General features: G+C 47.5%; 1 protein-coding gene across 1 annotated transcript in view; it reads right to left on the reverse strand.

Moving 5' to 3' along the window:
• Nucleotides 1-16,018, reverse strand: part of LNP1 (leukemia NUP98 fusion partner 1) — a 94,570-nt gene that overhangs the window by 66,753 nt on the left and 11,799 nt on the right. The gene's annotated exons all lie outside the window — the stretch shown is intronic.

Below are 16,018 nucleotides of genomic sequence, written 5' to 3' on the forward strand. Positions count from 1 at the left end.
TATAATGTATTGCCAGGTGGCTGCTTTACCAGATCCAGGAGGCAAGTGTGCAATGTAAATATGGTTAAAGATTAATCCGGAATCCTCCTCTACCTCCTTGCCACGTCCCTCTGTCCTGGGTACAGCAGTCTGGGGCCTCCTCTCCTGCACAGTGGTGACACCTGGTGAGGCACTGAGTTAATCCTCGCTCACGTTGAATGGGGGTGTGTCCTCAGCCCAGTTGTCACACGTTGCCCTGGAGACCCCAGAATCAGACCCCGCCGCTTACCTTTGCGAGTGGTGACCCGCGCTGTCTTCCGGCTCCCGCGCCGTACTCCTCTCTCAGGGCGGCCTCCTCTGTTGTCCTCTGGAGGGTCCCGCTGCTGTGCTGCTTCCACGCCGGCTCCTGCTGATCGCTGGTCTCCGCTGGTTACATCCAAGAAGCGCTGTCCTCCGGTCCATGGGCGTGGCCATCTTGGATTGCCCATGTGACTCCGTTCCACCAATGAGGAATCTTCTCCTTCTTTCTCAGCCTGTCAGCTCTCAGCGTCTACTATAAAAGGATCCCCAATGCTGACACAAGTTGCCAGTGCAACTAGTCTCTTAGTTTTACTAAGTGAGCCTTCTCACTGTGCTCCAAAGGTGTTTCAGCTATCCAGCCGCTCCACGTAGCATCCCAGCTACCAACGTCTCCACTCGGCTACCCAGCCGCTCCACGTAGCGTCCCAGCTACCAACGTCTCCACTCAGCTACCCAGCCGCTCCACATAGCGTCCCAGCTACCAACGTCTCCACTCGGCTACCCAGCCGCTCCACGTAGCGTCCCAGCTACCAACGTCTCCACTCGGCTACCCAGCCGCTCCACGTAGCGTCCCAGCTACCAACGTCTCCACGGCTATCCAGCCACTCCACGTAGCCACCCAGCTACCAACGTCTACCCACGGCTATCCAGCTGCTCCACGTAGTCACCCAGCTACCAACGTCTACCCACAGCTATCCAGCCACCCCACATAGCCACCCAGCTACCAATGTCTACCCACGGCTATCCAGCCGCTCCACGTAGCCACCCAGCTACCAACGTCTACCCACGGCTATCCAGCCGCTCCACGTAGCCACCCAGCTACCAACGCCTACCCACGGCTATCCAGCCGCTCCACGTAGCCACCCAGCTACCAACGACTACCCACGGCTATCCAGCTGCTCCACGTAGCCACTCAGCTACCAACATCTACTCACGGCTATCCAGCCGCTCCACGTAGTCACCCAGCTACCAACGTCTACCCACGGCTCTCCAGCCGCTCCATGTAGCCACTCAGCTACCAACATCTACCCACGGCTATCCAGCCACTCCACGTAGCCACTCAGCTACCAACGTCTACCCACGGCTATCCAGCCACTCCACATAGCTTCCCACCTCCTAACGTCCACTCAAGGCTATCCAAGCTACCACGCTACTTCTACACTACTCAAACTCCCCATCAGTTCACTGCTCCCTCTCATGCAGAGGAACTTTATTAAGCCAAGTCTCCTCCAGCGAACGTCTGCGCCAACTAGTACAGGTCCTAGACCCAGTCCGGGAACACAGCCTCTAAATCCCACGTCTGTGACAGTTTGCACTGGCCCAATGGACTCAGCAAGTGGTCAAGGATCTGGGGTAGATCCCTCACAGGATGTACTATCTCGTCTGGAAAGACAGGAGACCTCTCAGGCCCAGTTGATCCAGTTCATCCAAGCTATGTCGTCACGCTTGGTCAACATTCAGTCCTTATTGGCTCATCCCGCTCCCGCTGGCTCCCAAGTCGCCTCTCCTCCTGTGGTGCCACCTGCTCCTCCGCTTCTACCTCCTGCTCGTCTTCAGCTTTCCCCTCCGAGCAAGTTCGATGGCAACCCCAAATTGTGCAGGGGTTTTTTAAACCAATGCAAAATCCAGTTCGAGCTACAATCCGCCAATTTTCCGACAGCCAGAACCAGGGTGGCATATATCATCTCTCTGCTCTCTGGCCAAGCACTCGACTGGGTCTCTCCCCTTTGGGAGAAGTCGGATTCTTTGCTCTCCAACTACCCCAAATTTATTTCCACATTTCGCAAGATCTTTGACAAACCTGGAAGAGCCACTTCCGCATCAGCTGATATTCTACGCCTCCGTCAGGGTAGCAGGACCGTCGGTCAATATGTAGTCCAGTTCCAAACTCTGGCTTCAGAACTCAATTGGAACGAAGATGCTCTGATCGCTGCCTTCTGGAGTGGCCTTTCAGAAAGGCTCAAAGACGACCTAGCTTCCTGTGACCTTCCAACCAATTTGGATGATATAATTTCCCTTTGCAACAAGGTGGATCTTCGTCACAGGGAGGGTGCCTTGGAAAGAGGCAGACTTGATCGCGGAAGGCCATGTCCAGCTTCCCGTTTACCATCTCCTCCTGTGGGTGAAGAACCCATGCAGGTCAACCGCTCTCGTCTATCGGCTGAGGAACGACAGAAAAGGTAGAGGCAGAACCTCTGTATATACTGCGGATCTCCTCAACATTTAGTTAGATCCTGTCCCATCCGTCCTATTCGTCCGGGAAACGCATCCTCCTAACTTATGACAGAGAGGTTAAGTTAGGAGTTGCCATTGAATCACATAGGAAGTCTGATTCCACCATCCAGGCTCATTTAAAGCTTCCTCAAGGTTCCAAAGCTGTATTAGCTCTTCTAGATTCTGGAGCAGCAGAGAACTTTCACTACGGACTTTGCCCAGAAACATCAAATCCCCATAGAAGCGTTGCCTCGAGTCATCACTTTAACCGCCATCGATGGTAGTCGCATTACTAGTGGAACCATCACCCATCGTACAGCACCACTTAGACTTACCATTGGAGTGCTCCATACCGAACAACTGTCCTTCCTAGTGATTCCCAAAGCCTCTCATTCTTTAGTCCTCGGACTACCCTGGCTACAGAGACATTCACCACAAATCGATTGGACCATCATGCAAATAACCTCTTGGGGTTCCAATTGTTTCAAAGGCTGCCTTCAGCGGGTAGTACCTGTCCGATCTTCCATCTTACAGGATTCTAATAACCTGCCCAAAGCTTATGGTGGGTTTTTTGACGTCTTCAGCAAACAGAGCGCGGATCTATTACCTCCCCATCGTGATTGGGACTGTCCCATAGATCTGATTCCCGGAAAGAATCCTCCTAGAGGCTGAACCTACCCTCTATCTCTCCCTGAGACTCAAGCCATGTCAGAGTACATCAAGGAAAACTTAAGTAAAGGCTTCATTCGACCTTCCACGTCTCCAGCCGGGGCTGGATTCTTCTTCGTAAAAAAGAAAGACGGGGGGCTGCGCCCGTGCATTGACTACCGGGGTCTTAATGAAATAACTATTAAGAATCGCTACCCTCTTCCTCTCATAACGGAGTTATTCGATAGAGTCAAGGGATCCACAGTTTAATCCGTATCCGTCCAGGCGATGAATGAAAAACGGCCTTCAACACCAGGGATGGGCACTACGAATACCTCGTTATGCCCTTCGGCCTTTGTAATGCTCCAGCCGTCTTCCAGTTTTTTGTCAACGAAATCTTCCGGGATCTTTTGTACAAGTGTGTGGTTGTTTACTTGGACGACATTTTGATTTTTTCTCAAGACCTCCAAACTCATCGAGACCAGGTGAAAGAAGTCCTTCTGAGGTTGCGGTCCAATCAACTTTTTTGCAAATTAGAGAAGTGTCTCTTTGAAGTCTCAACTGTACTATTCCTGGGGTACATCATCTCCGGAACAGGCCTTCAAATGGATTCTTCAAAGCTACAAGCCATTCTTGATTGGTCTCTTCCTTCTTCCTTAAAAGCCATACAAAGGTTCCTAGGATTTGCCTACTATTATCGCAAGTTTGTGAAAGGTTTTAATACACTGGTAGCTCCTATTACCGCCCTCACCCGTAAGGGAGCAGATCCAACTAAGTGGTCCGTCGAAGCTACCTCGGCATTTCAGCTCCTTAAGCAAGCCTTCATCTCCGCTCCCATCTTAAAGCAACCGGATTCCACCCGGCCATTTATCCAGGAGGTGGACGCATCCTTTGAAGGTGTCGGTGCTGTGCTCTCCCAGCGGTTTGAAGATGAAAAATGTCATCCTTGTGGTTTCTTTTCCCGGAAGTTTTTGCCTGCAGAAAAGAACTACACCATCGGAGATCAAGAGCTACTCGCCATGAAACTAGCCCTCGAAGAATGGCGATATCTTCTAGAAGGAGCTCACTACCCCATTACCATTTTTACAGATCACAAGAACCTGCTTTATCTTAAATCTGCAAATTGCTTGAACCCTTGTGAAGCCTGGTGGGCAATGTTTTTCTCCAGATTTAACTTCAAACTCTCATATCGCCCCGGCTCACAAAATCTCAAAGCCGACGCACTCTCCCGTTCCATGACAAGCAACCCTGATCTACCCATGGAACAGCCCCAACCAATCCTAAATCCCGCTTTCTTCGCCTCTACCAAATTATCTTCTATACCCCTGGTTGGGAAGACTTTTGTTGCTCCAGAACTCCGCAAGAGGTTGCTGCATTGGGCCCATGCTTCCCGGTTCTCTGGACACTTGGGTATGGATAAAACTCTTGAATTCATCCAACGGTCCTATTGGTGGCCTTCGATGAAAAATGACGTCAGGTCTTACGTATCGTCATGCATCAAATGTGCCCAACACAAAATACCTCGGCGGGTTCCACACGGTCAACTCCAGCCTCTTGCAATTCCATTTAAGCCATGGACTCATCTCTCTATGGATTTCATCTCTGATCTTCGTCCATCTCGGGGCCACAACACCATTTGGGTTATCGTGGATCGCTTTTCTAAAATGGCTCATTTTGTACCTCTTACTGGCCTTCCGTCTGCACCTCTACTCGCCCAGAGTTTTATAAAAGAGATCTTCAAGCTCCACGACCTTCCTTAAGAGATCATCTCCGACAGGGGAGTACAGTTCGTAGCGAAGTTTTGGAGGTCACTCTGCTCAGCCCTTCAAATGAAACTCAAATTTTCTACCGCTTATCACCCCCAGACCAATGGTCAGACCGAAAGGGTCAATCAAGACCTGGAACAGTTCCTGCGCACCTTTGTCTCCTCCTCCCAAGATGACTGGATTGAACTTCTTCCTTGGGCTGAATTTGCTCACAATAATCATTATCACACGACCACCAACTCAACTCTTTTTTTTACAGTTTTTGGTCATCATCCTCGAGTGCCAGATTTCCCTCTTCTTCCAACATTAGATGTGCCTGCAGCCAAGATGTCTCTTCAACGGTTCTCCAACATCTGGGAAAAGGTTCGTTCCTCTCTGACTAAAACCTCAGCTCGGTACAAGAGATTTGCTGACCGCCATAGACGAGTGGTTCCCAAGTTCCAACCTGGGGATATGGTCTGGCTCTCAACCCGAAACCTAAGACTCCGAGTACCCTCAATGAAATTTGCCCCGCAGTACATTGGTCCATTCCCAATCGTCAAAGTCTTGAATCCTGTGACCTACAAGCTAAAACTTCCTCCATTCCTTCGCATTCCAAGCTCTTTCCATATTTCTCTTCTAAAACCACTGGTCTTAAACCGATTTCAGAAGGTCCTTCCCAAAGCTTCTAGTGTTCAAACACAGCAAGGAGAGGAGTTCGAAGTTGACAGAATCTTAGATTCCCGTTGTCGATACAATCGTCTTCAATACCTTATCGACTGGAAAAATTATTGTCCGGAAGAACGAATCTGGATAAATGCCTCCGATGTCCATGCGCCCCGTCTGGTCAAAGCGTTCCATATGAAATTTCCTCATAAACCAAGGAAGTGTCCGGTGGCCACTCTTGAAGAAGGGGGTACTGTCACACGCTGCCCTGGAGACTCCAGAATCAGACCCCGCCGCTTACCTTTGCGGGGGCTGACCCGCGCTGTCTTCCGGCTCCCGCGCCGTACTCCTCTCTCAGGGCGGTCTCCTCTGTTGTCCTCTGGAGGGTCCCGCTGCTGTGCTGCTTCCACGCCGGCTCCTGCTGATCGCTGGTCTCTGCTGGTTACATCCAAGAAGCGCTGTCCTCCGGTCCATGGGCGCGGCCATCTTGGATTGCCCATGTAACTCCATTCCACCAATAAGGAATCTTCTCCTTCTTTCTCAGCCTATCAGCTCTCAGCATCTACTATAAAAGGATCCCCAATGCTGACACAAGTTGCCAGTGCAACTATTCTCTTAGTTTTACTAAGTGAGCCTTCTCACTGTGCTCCAAAGGTGTTTCGGCTATCCAGCCGCTCCACGTAGCGTCCCAGCTACCAACGTCTCCACTCAGCTACCCAGCCACTCCACGTAGCGTCCCAGCTACCAACATCTCCACTCGGCTACCCAGCTGCTCCACGTAGCATCCCAGCTACCAATGTCTACCCACGGCTATCCAGCCGCTCCACGTAGCCACCCAGCTACCAACGTCTACCCATGGCTATCCAGCTGCTCCACATAGCCACCCAGCTACCAACGTCTACCCACGGCTATCCAGTCGCCCCACGTAGCCACCCAGCTACCAACGTCTACCCACGGCTATCCAGCCGCTCCACGTAGCCACCCAGCTACCAACGTCTACCCACGGCTATCCAGCCACTCCACGTAGCCACCCAGCTACCAACGCCTACCCACGGCTATCCAGCCACTCCATGTAGCCACTCAGCTACCAACATCTACTCACAGCTATCCAGCCGCTCCACTTAGCCACCCAGCTACCAACGTCTACCCACGGCTCTCCAGCCGCTCCACGTAGCCACTCAGCTACCAACGTCTACCCACAGCTATCCAGCCGCTCCACGTAGCCACTCAGCTACCAACGTCTACCCACGGCTATCCAGCCACTCCACATAGCTTCCCAGCTCCTAACGTCCACTCAAGGCTATCCAGTCTTTCCAAGTGGCTTCCAAGCTACCACGCTACTTCTACACTACTCAAACTCCCCATCAGTTCACTGCTCCCTCTCATGCAGAGGAAGTTTATTAAGCCAAGTCTCCTCCAGCGAGCGTCTGCGCCAACTAGTACAGGTCCTAGACCCAGTCCGGGAACACAGCCTCTAAATCCCATGACTGTGACACCAGTGAGGCCATGCCACCTGATGTGTGCCATTTTATGGGGCATGAATGTTCTTTACATCCCATTCTCGTCATGTTGGGGGCTGGGCAGTTCCCAGCCTCTCCGGATACAGGGGTGCATGGTTGACGTGAGCTACTCTGCTATTTTGGGGTCACTCACTCAGATGGTGTCACTTGGTGTGGCCCGCATCGCCCCCTAGTAATGCCAATGCAGGTAGCAATAGGTGGTTCAATGTCATTTCATGCTCAGTCAAAAGGGATAGCCTAATTCAAGGTGGCAGGCATGGGAAAAAATCCAGATCCTGGGCCTGAATATGAATGCTTTCTTCCATTCTGGGGCCAGATGAGCTTGCTAAAGTGGTGGAGGTGAGAAATAGGCCCGGGAGGATGATGCAGTGGAACCCAGACCCAACTTTTCCAAAATCACCGCTACGTCCTCAGGAGTTCTAGCCGACAGAGTTGCTGATTCCGTGAAGACTTACAACTTGAGGAAACACCAGAAATGCCAGTAGCCATGCTTCCAGAGAGCTTTAGAAACGCCCTGGAGGTCCCTTCTTTTTTGGATGGTAACTGGTGCAAGGCCAGCAAATAAATAGACCTCAACCTCATTGACGGTGACACAGTTCCTCACTGTTATCATTAACTTTTCCTTAATGTGGTAATAGTGCATTTGTATGATAACATCACGAGGCAGTTCACCAGGAGCAGAGCTAGGCCTGATAGATGTGAGTACAGTCAACAAGGTGGTCAGCATCTGAGGCCTCAAGGGAGGATGGATTTAAAGAGGCCTGTGAGGAAGGCAGGAAGAGCTTGAGCATCAATTGTCTCAGGGATATTCCTAAGGCAGATGTTGTTATACTTAGCTCTATTTTCAGTGACCTCACAGTTATTGGATAGTTGTGCCGTTTTTTTCAGAGAAACAACATGTCCTTAGTGGCTTCAGCAAGGGACCGACAGATCTAATCAGTCTTAAGATTCCAGAGTGTAAGCTATTGCCAATCTCTGTAATGTACCTGCAGAAGTGAGAAATGGCTTGATTAAGTTCAGAATGGAATGCTAATTTAATATCTTGAACCAACTGCATAGCAAAGGGAGTTTTCATCTCTGTGGGCACTTCTGGACATGGAGAATGGCTGGCACTTGGTTGAAAAGCTTTGGCGAGTGATGATTTGTATTGCAGGCCTTGCCTCTCAATGATGTTGGTTTGTTAAACAGACACGGATCGTTTTTATTTGGATGGCACTGTAGATGTACCGTTAGAAAACAGAGTGGAAAAACTTTCTAAAGATAATTGACATCCTGGCAAGAGATTAGTACATGAACATGAAACCAAAGACTAAAAAGCAAGAATAAACAAGGTGGAAGGCACATTAGTAGATACAGCATACTCAGATGGTTAGCACAGGTGGTGAGTGCCAGTGGTGTGAGGGCCTCAAGTGAGAGCTTTTAAATCATAATTTTTATTGTTTCCAAAATAAAAATCAAAAACATGGGGGTAAGATAAGGGGAAGGAAAACATTTGGGAGTACAGGAGAGATATATACCAGGAGTACAGGAGAGATATATACCAAAAGAAACAGTAACATGCCAGTAGTCAAAGCACATAAGAGTATAGGAAAAGGCGAAATCACAATTAACAAGTACAACAATATGAAAGTACAGGCAATGGTCAGTGTACAGAAGGACAGGGATCCTTAGTAGAATACTAATGCCAGGAAACCACTTCATCAGAGGGGATTTGGCAGAAGAAGAATAGGGACAATTCAAGGTTTCCATCAAGAAACTATAATTAATCTTAGACTTAATTAACGTAAGAGGTGGGGACTTATGCTGTTACCAGAACTGGGCAATAGCTGCCTTAGTAGCAATAAAAAATATGGCCTCAAAGGTATCTGTGAAATACTGGGATATGATCCCGGAAAGATATGGAGAAGGGCCTCGGCAGGGGCCAGAGACAACCGCAGTCCAATCACTTTCAAGATAAGGTCTTCTACCGCCGACCAAAGGGGGCATATAATCGGGCACTCCCAAAAAACATGGATAGTCTCTCCCGCCTGTCCACAACCATGCCAACATAGACAAGATTGAGGGGCCCAGATTGTATGTAATCTAACAGGAGTCATATATACAGTCAGGTCCATAAATATTGGGACATTGACAGAATTTTCAGATTTTGGCCTCTATTCACCACCACAATAGCTTTGAAATGAAACAAACAAGATGTGCTTTAACTGCAGACTTTCAGATTTAATTTGAGGGTAATTACATCCAAATCGGGTGAACGGTGTAGGAATTACAACAGTTTCAATATGTGCCTCCCACTTTTTAAGGGGCCAAAAGTAATGGGACTATCAACTCAAAAGCTATTTCATGGACAGGTGTGAGCTATTCCCTCGTTATTTCATTATCAATTAAGCAGGTAAAAGGTCTGGAGTTGATTCTAGGTGTGACATTTGCATTTGGAATCAGTTGCTGTCAACTCTCAATATGAGATCCAAAGAGCTGTCACTATCAGTGAAGCAAGCCATCATTAGGCTGAAAAATGAAAACAACCCCATCAGAGAGATTGCAAAAACATTAGGTGTGGCCAAATCAACTATTTGGAACATTCTTAAATAGAAAGAACGCACCGGAGAGCTCAGCAACCCCAAAAGACCCGGAAGACCATGGAAAACAACTGTGGTGGATGACAAAATAATTATTTCCCTGGTGAAGAAAAACCCCTTCACAACAGTTGGACAAATCAAGAACACTCTCCAGGAAGTAGATGTATATGTGTCAAAGTCAACAATCAAGAGAACACTTCACAAGAGTGCATATAGAGGGTTCACCACAAGATGCAAACCATTGGTGAGCCACAAAAACAGGAAGACCAGATTACAGTTTGCCAAACAACATCTAAAAAAGCCATTACAGTTCTGGAACAACATCCTATTGACAGATGAGACAAAGATCAACTTGTACCAGAGTGATGGGAAGAGAAGAGAAGGAAAGGAACTGCTCATGATCCAAAACATACCACCTCATCAGTGAAGCATGGTGGTGGTAGTGTCATGGCATGGGCATGTATGGCTGCCAATGGAACTGGTTCCCTTGTATTTATTGATGATGTGACTGCTGACAAAAGCAGCAGAATGAATTCTGAAGTGTTTCGGGCAATATTATATGCTCATATTCAGTCAAATGCTTCAGAACTCATTGGACAGCGCTTCACAGTGCAGATGGACAATGACCCGAAGCATACTGCAAAAGCAACCAAAGAGCTTTTTAAGGCTAAAAAGTGGAATGTTATGCAATGGCCAAGTCAATCCCCTGACCTGAATCCGATTGAGCATGCATTTCACTTGATGAAGACAAAACTGAAGGGAAAATGCCCCAAGAACAAGCAGGAACTGAAGACATTTGCAGTAGAGGCCTGGCAGAGCATCACCAGGGATGAAACCCAGCGTCTGGTGATGTCTATGCGTTCCAGACTTCAGGCTGTAATTGTCTGCAAAGGATTTGCAACAAAGTATTAAAAAGTGAAAGTTAGATTTAGGATTGTTTAGTTTGTCCCATTACTTTTGGCCCCTTAAAAAGTGGGAGGCACATATAGAAACCGTTGTAATTCCTACACCGTTCACCTGATTTGGATGTAATTACCCTCAAATTAAATCTGAAAGTCTGCAGTTAAATCACATCTTGTTTGTTTCATTTCAAAGCCATTGTGTTGGTGAATAGAGGACAAAATATGAAAATTCTGTCAATGCCGCAATATTTATGGACCTGACTGTATATATATTTCAATGTGAGATATACATTTCGACATTTTAAATACAGAGATAAATAAACAGGACCAATCATGAGCTTCCAAACAGAAATTTAGATCTTGGGGCCTGATTCAGCAGTGCATGCTGATCGCAGAATCCCAATTTTCGCAGTTCTGCACAGTCGCAGACAGTCCCTCTATATCCTTCTAGGCAATTAAGGGGCGGTGCAGAGACGGTCGCCGTTCCTGGGAACGGGGTAGTGTCCGCCCTGTTTTCCGGGAGTGGCAAGCCCAGGGACTGCGTCGCAGTGTCCTGGGCTTGCAAGCTGGCTAACCTGAGTAAGCTGAGGCTTACTCAGCTGGCTGACGGCCCGGCGCCGTCCACCATCGCAATCATCGACCATTGATAGTCACAATGGTGATCCCAGCCTGTGATCTCCGTAGCAGTGCTGGGATCGCAAATGCAGCATGGGATGTCAAACACCTCCTGCTGCATTTGCATAATAGCAAGGACGTAATTGCAAAGCTGCCTCCGTGCAGCTTTGCAATTGCGATCCTTGCTGAATCACCCCCATGGTTCCATTTTAAATGAGCAGGTAGTTTATCAGGTTGGTTAGAGGACAACAGTAGAGAATACCAAAAGAATATGCCTCCTTTAAGATTGGGCGAAGACAAACAAGGGAGGACATGGACAGGGATAGTACCAGACAACCTGTCAGATGAGAGAGGGATTGAATCTAATGCTTTATTTGAACATTGGAGGGAATATAAGTGAGAGCTTTAATCTGGAGCAACACAGAGAGGGAAGCTATAACAGGGTCCAGTCCTGGAGTGAAATAAGGTGACTAGTAACAGGCTGTATAGCGGAGAGAGCAGAGACGCTGGTGCCAGGGTGACCTCTGGTGGTGGTATAAGGTGTAACAGTCCACAGCAATAATGGGAACAGCAAGTTACAATAGAAGCTGGATTGAGCTCAGCATGGAGAGACAATAGATCCTATAAAGGGAGATGGACTGGTGCAACTGAAAGCAATAGTCACAGGAAGCAAGAGTCAGACCACTGGCCCTGCTGATCGTGTGCAATGGCGTCCGCAGCAGATAGCAACTGAGGGGTCTATTTACTAAGCCTTGGATGGAGATAAAGTGAACGGATATAAGGTACCAGCCAGAGCCGTAACTAGACTTTTTGGTGCCCTGTGCCAGAAAGAGCATTGGCACCCTCCTCATTTTTCAAAGGGACATAATGCACCCAAAAAAGGGGAATGACCTCATGGGGAAGGGCCAGGGAAGAGATAGGAGAGGCCAGGAGATGCTGGGGATGAAATAAGAGGAATCTACAAGCAAGAATGATAATAAACAAAAATTTGACAGGCCCAAACAGCGCCCCCTGTCCTGTGGTGCCCTGTGCGATGGCACCGGCCGCACTACCCTAGCTACAGCCTTGGTACCAGCCAATCAGCTCCTAACTGTCATCTCACAGGCTGTGTTTTAAACATGACAGTTAGAAGCTGATTGGTTGGGACTTTATCTCCGTTCACTTTATCTCCATTCGAGGCTTAGTAAATAGACCCTAGTGAGCTACGAGAATGAGGACAGCCATCTCAGGAGCACTGTAAGCTACTGATGGCTCCTCGCTTATGAACAGCTGCCAAAAAAAGTGTATAGGTACTGCGGGAGAGAAAGCCCAGGCACCAAAGGGGTGTCAGAACCAGTCATTCCACTTGCAGATTTATTTTCCTAGTCACAGGGAAATTTGATTATTGAAATGCATTTAAATTTGATAAATTACCTTCTCAGTTTTTAATATTTGTTTTCTGTAGTTAGTTTTATTAGCTTTCATGTTATGTACTTACCACAGCATTTTAAATGCAAATTTTAACAGGCAATTTGACCAGGAAACGTCTTGCACCTGAGGGTGGTCAGGCTGTTGCTGAGCAGGTACAGAGGGCAAAGGTAGGAGGCCCAGCAGCAATGTAGAAGGTGGTCTACGGAGCTTTGGTCAGGTCAGTAGGGACAGAAGCAGCAGAAATGTCCAGCAATACAGGCACCTGGTGGGTATATCCACGGCAGGTCCTATTCTGAGATTTATAGAAGCATTATTGCTAGTGGCCTTAATTCCCTGTGCTGAACCTGAGAGCTAGTTTTGAAGCTGTATATAAGGGGTGAAACAGAAGGTGATCTTTAGATTACACCTTTTTTCCCACAACAGTCCTAACAGCACTGGAGGAAACCCACACAAACATCGTACATACAAACTCTACACAGATGCACCTTGACCAGGAATTGAACTCATGGCCTCAGTGCTGTGAGGCAATGATGCTAACCACTATACCATTCAGAAATTTTGGCCAACTTCTAAAATTGTTCTTTTATAGTTGTGGCCTGGGTGTCTGTGAAATGGAAATTTTAGAGTATAAGCTCTGCAGTTAGGGGTGGGGACTGATATTATTGAACAAATATTTTGGGAAATACACATTCAACTTTTTTTCCATTTTATTTTGAAACAGATTAACACACTCTTTCCTATGTTTTACAGAATATAAGAGTAAGGGTCCTGTTCATTATTCAGCCCTGTTGACACTACACAATTTAAGAATCTGACTTGCTACGAGTTGTAACAGCAGATCCTAAATTATCACAGCAATTCAATATAGTTGCTCCGAAAAGCAACTGTCCCTCCAAAGCCCTATCATTGGCATTTTTTGCCGCTAATTAGCAGCAACAAAAGTGTACTGAGTTGGAGAGAATTGTATAAACTAAGGGCCTGATTCACTACGGATCTCAGCTGCGATTATGCACACAGGTCTGCTGCGAAAATATGCTAATGACTGCAATCGCAAAGCTATTATAGAGACACCCAGAACCAGCATAGAGACGCCCACTAGCGCTTTCGCACATCCGTAATACTTTGCAATCCTGCGTATACATCGGGAACATCGAGTAACATCAGCTCCTCACACACAATTACAACAGGTCTGACCTTACTCAGAAATTGCTAACCTCGTCACACACAGTGAGTACACAAGCTACGTTTGCCGTTACAGTGGCCGGTCCCCTGCTTTGTAATGCCTGTAATATCGGCATTATAAAGCGGGGGGCAGGGCCGCGATGACGTGATCTTGCAGACACGCCCCCTAGTGAATAACCCTTCTTCCCTAGTGCCGAACCTTAACCCTCCCCCTAGTGCCTAACCATAACCCCCCCCTAGCCCCACTACTTACCGTCGGGATTGCCAGTGTCGGGATTCTGACTGGTGTCAGGATTCCGGTGCCAGCATTTTGAGCACCGGTATCCCGACAGCCGGCATTTCATCTATCTCCCGATCAAAACATGAATGCAGACGCGCTACTTTGTTCCATCTATTCTTTTCCAATAACATCCATGTGCAGAGGCTTTAAGGGGTAAATTTACTATAGTGAGAGTTTTTAGAAGTGAGTTTTAAAAGTGATGTTGCCCATAGCAACCAATCAGATTCTAGCTATTATCTTCTAGAAAGTGCTAGTTATATGTTAAATAGAAGCTGATTGGTTGCTATGGGCAACATCACTTTTAAAACTCACTTCTAAAAACTCTCACTTTAGTAAATTTACCCCTAAATCTCTCATAGGAATCAATGACGACTACGTGAGACCAGATAGTAGAGATTTTGCCACATGACGATCACAACACGATTTTGTCAGGATTAAAGACAACCGTCTTGCATACACCTATTATTAACAATTCTCATTCATTTTTCTCTCACTGGAAAGAAATGCCTTATTTTAACAGAAATCCCTTAGCAGAACCACTGTGCAAATTAAACAACGAGATCGTTTTAATCTGACAAACGTCATTTTCTTATTTCAATCTCTCAGTGGAGATATGAAACTGGGACCGGCTGAAAGAATAAGATCCCATTGGTGTTGTAAGTGGAGCAGCAAAAGATTTAAAGATTATCCCCTTTACAGATAACACTAAACTGCAGAGTGATAAAAATGCAGTATGTAATTTTTGTACAGAAGGATTTAGAACATTGGGAACATGGCATTATGTAATAATAGCTCGCTTACATTGTGGCTTAATAACACTGGCCCTGATTCAGAGCCGGACGCTCTGACCAGAGCGCTCGCTCTGAATCAGGGCCCTCCTAGTTAAATTTGGAGCGGCCTCTTGGACGCTCGCATAGCTGTGGGTTACCATCCAAAGCTTATGTGAGCGTCCATGATGATGGTCAAGACCATCGCGACCATCGGGCATGCGACGAGACCCTGCGGTAGGGTCTCGCTGCCGCAAGCCCTGGAGTAATTTTGGCTCTATCAGAGCCAAAATCACTCCCACTGACATCACTAGTGATGTCAGTGGGGCCGGACCCAGACGGTAGGCATTTCCATGGGAACGCCTCCGTCTGGCAGCCACGCCCCCGGCACGCCCACCAAAGGGGGCGTGCTGTCACTCACCATCGACAGCACGCCACCTTTGGTGCGAGACCCGGAGCGACAGCTTGGCTGTCGCTATCCGGGTCTCGCGAATGTGCACAACGGAGCTCCCTCCGTCGTGCGCATGCGCATTTGGGTGCCATCGACCCGCTTGCGAGCGTCCTGCGCTCGCGAGCGGGTCTGAATGAGACCCACTGACACAGAGAAAGCCTCCCTAGGGAAGATTAGACAAGTGGTTCCTGATAATGTCACCTTAGGGAACTGTACAATTGCAACATTTTGTCTCTGTATCTGGGTACTTATTGCATAGTCACTAATCCCTTAAAAAGATTCCAATCAAGCCACAAAAAAATGACTGATCATTTTGGTATCATAGCTGCCAATTGATAAAGCTATTTTAGACTTTTTTTAAAACCTAAATTTTGCTCTTCTAGTTCCAAGGAAAAATATAACCTATACAAATCACACTGTAACATATAGAAATACTTGTATTAACGTTTCTCCATTTTTAAAAAGCAACATTCTTTAATTCTATCTATAGAACAGTTGTATTGCTAACTATGGGCCTGATTCAGAGATCTAGGCTAATGCCATCACAACCGCGATTCCGTACGCAGCTGCTGAGCGCAAATATGCAAATGTTGCAGGTGCCGAGAATTGCATTGAGACTCCCACCTGAATTCTTTACCTCCACTCCCACAAAAGCTCCCTGTCTATTTGCCCTTAAATAGTTGCTGCCAACGACTATGGTAATGTACCTTGACACATGCACAGTGCAAGTTTGATGCATTTGCAGTTTACTGATAATCGC

Source organism: Taudactylus pleione, unplaced genomic scaffold (genome assembly GCF_031769625.1).
Source record: "Taudactylus pleione unplaced genomic scaffold, aTauple2 ptg000262l, whole genome shotgun sequence".
In the NCBI taxonomy this organism is placed as follows: Eukaryota; Metazoa; Chordata; class Amphibia; order Anura; family Myobatrachidae; genus Taudactylus; species Taudactylus pleione.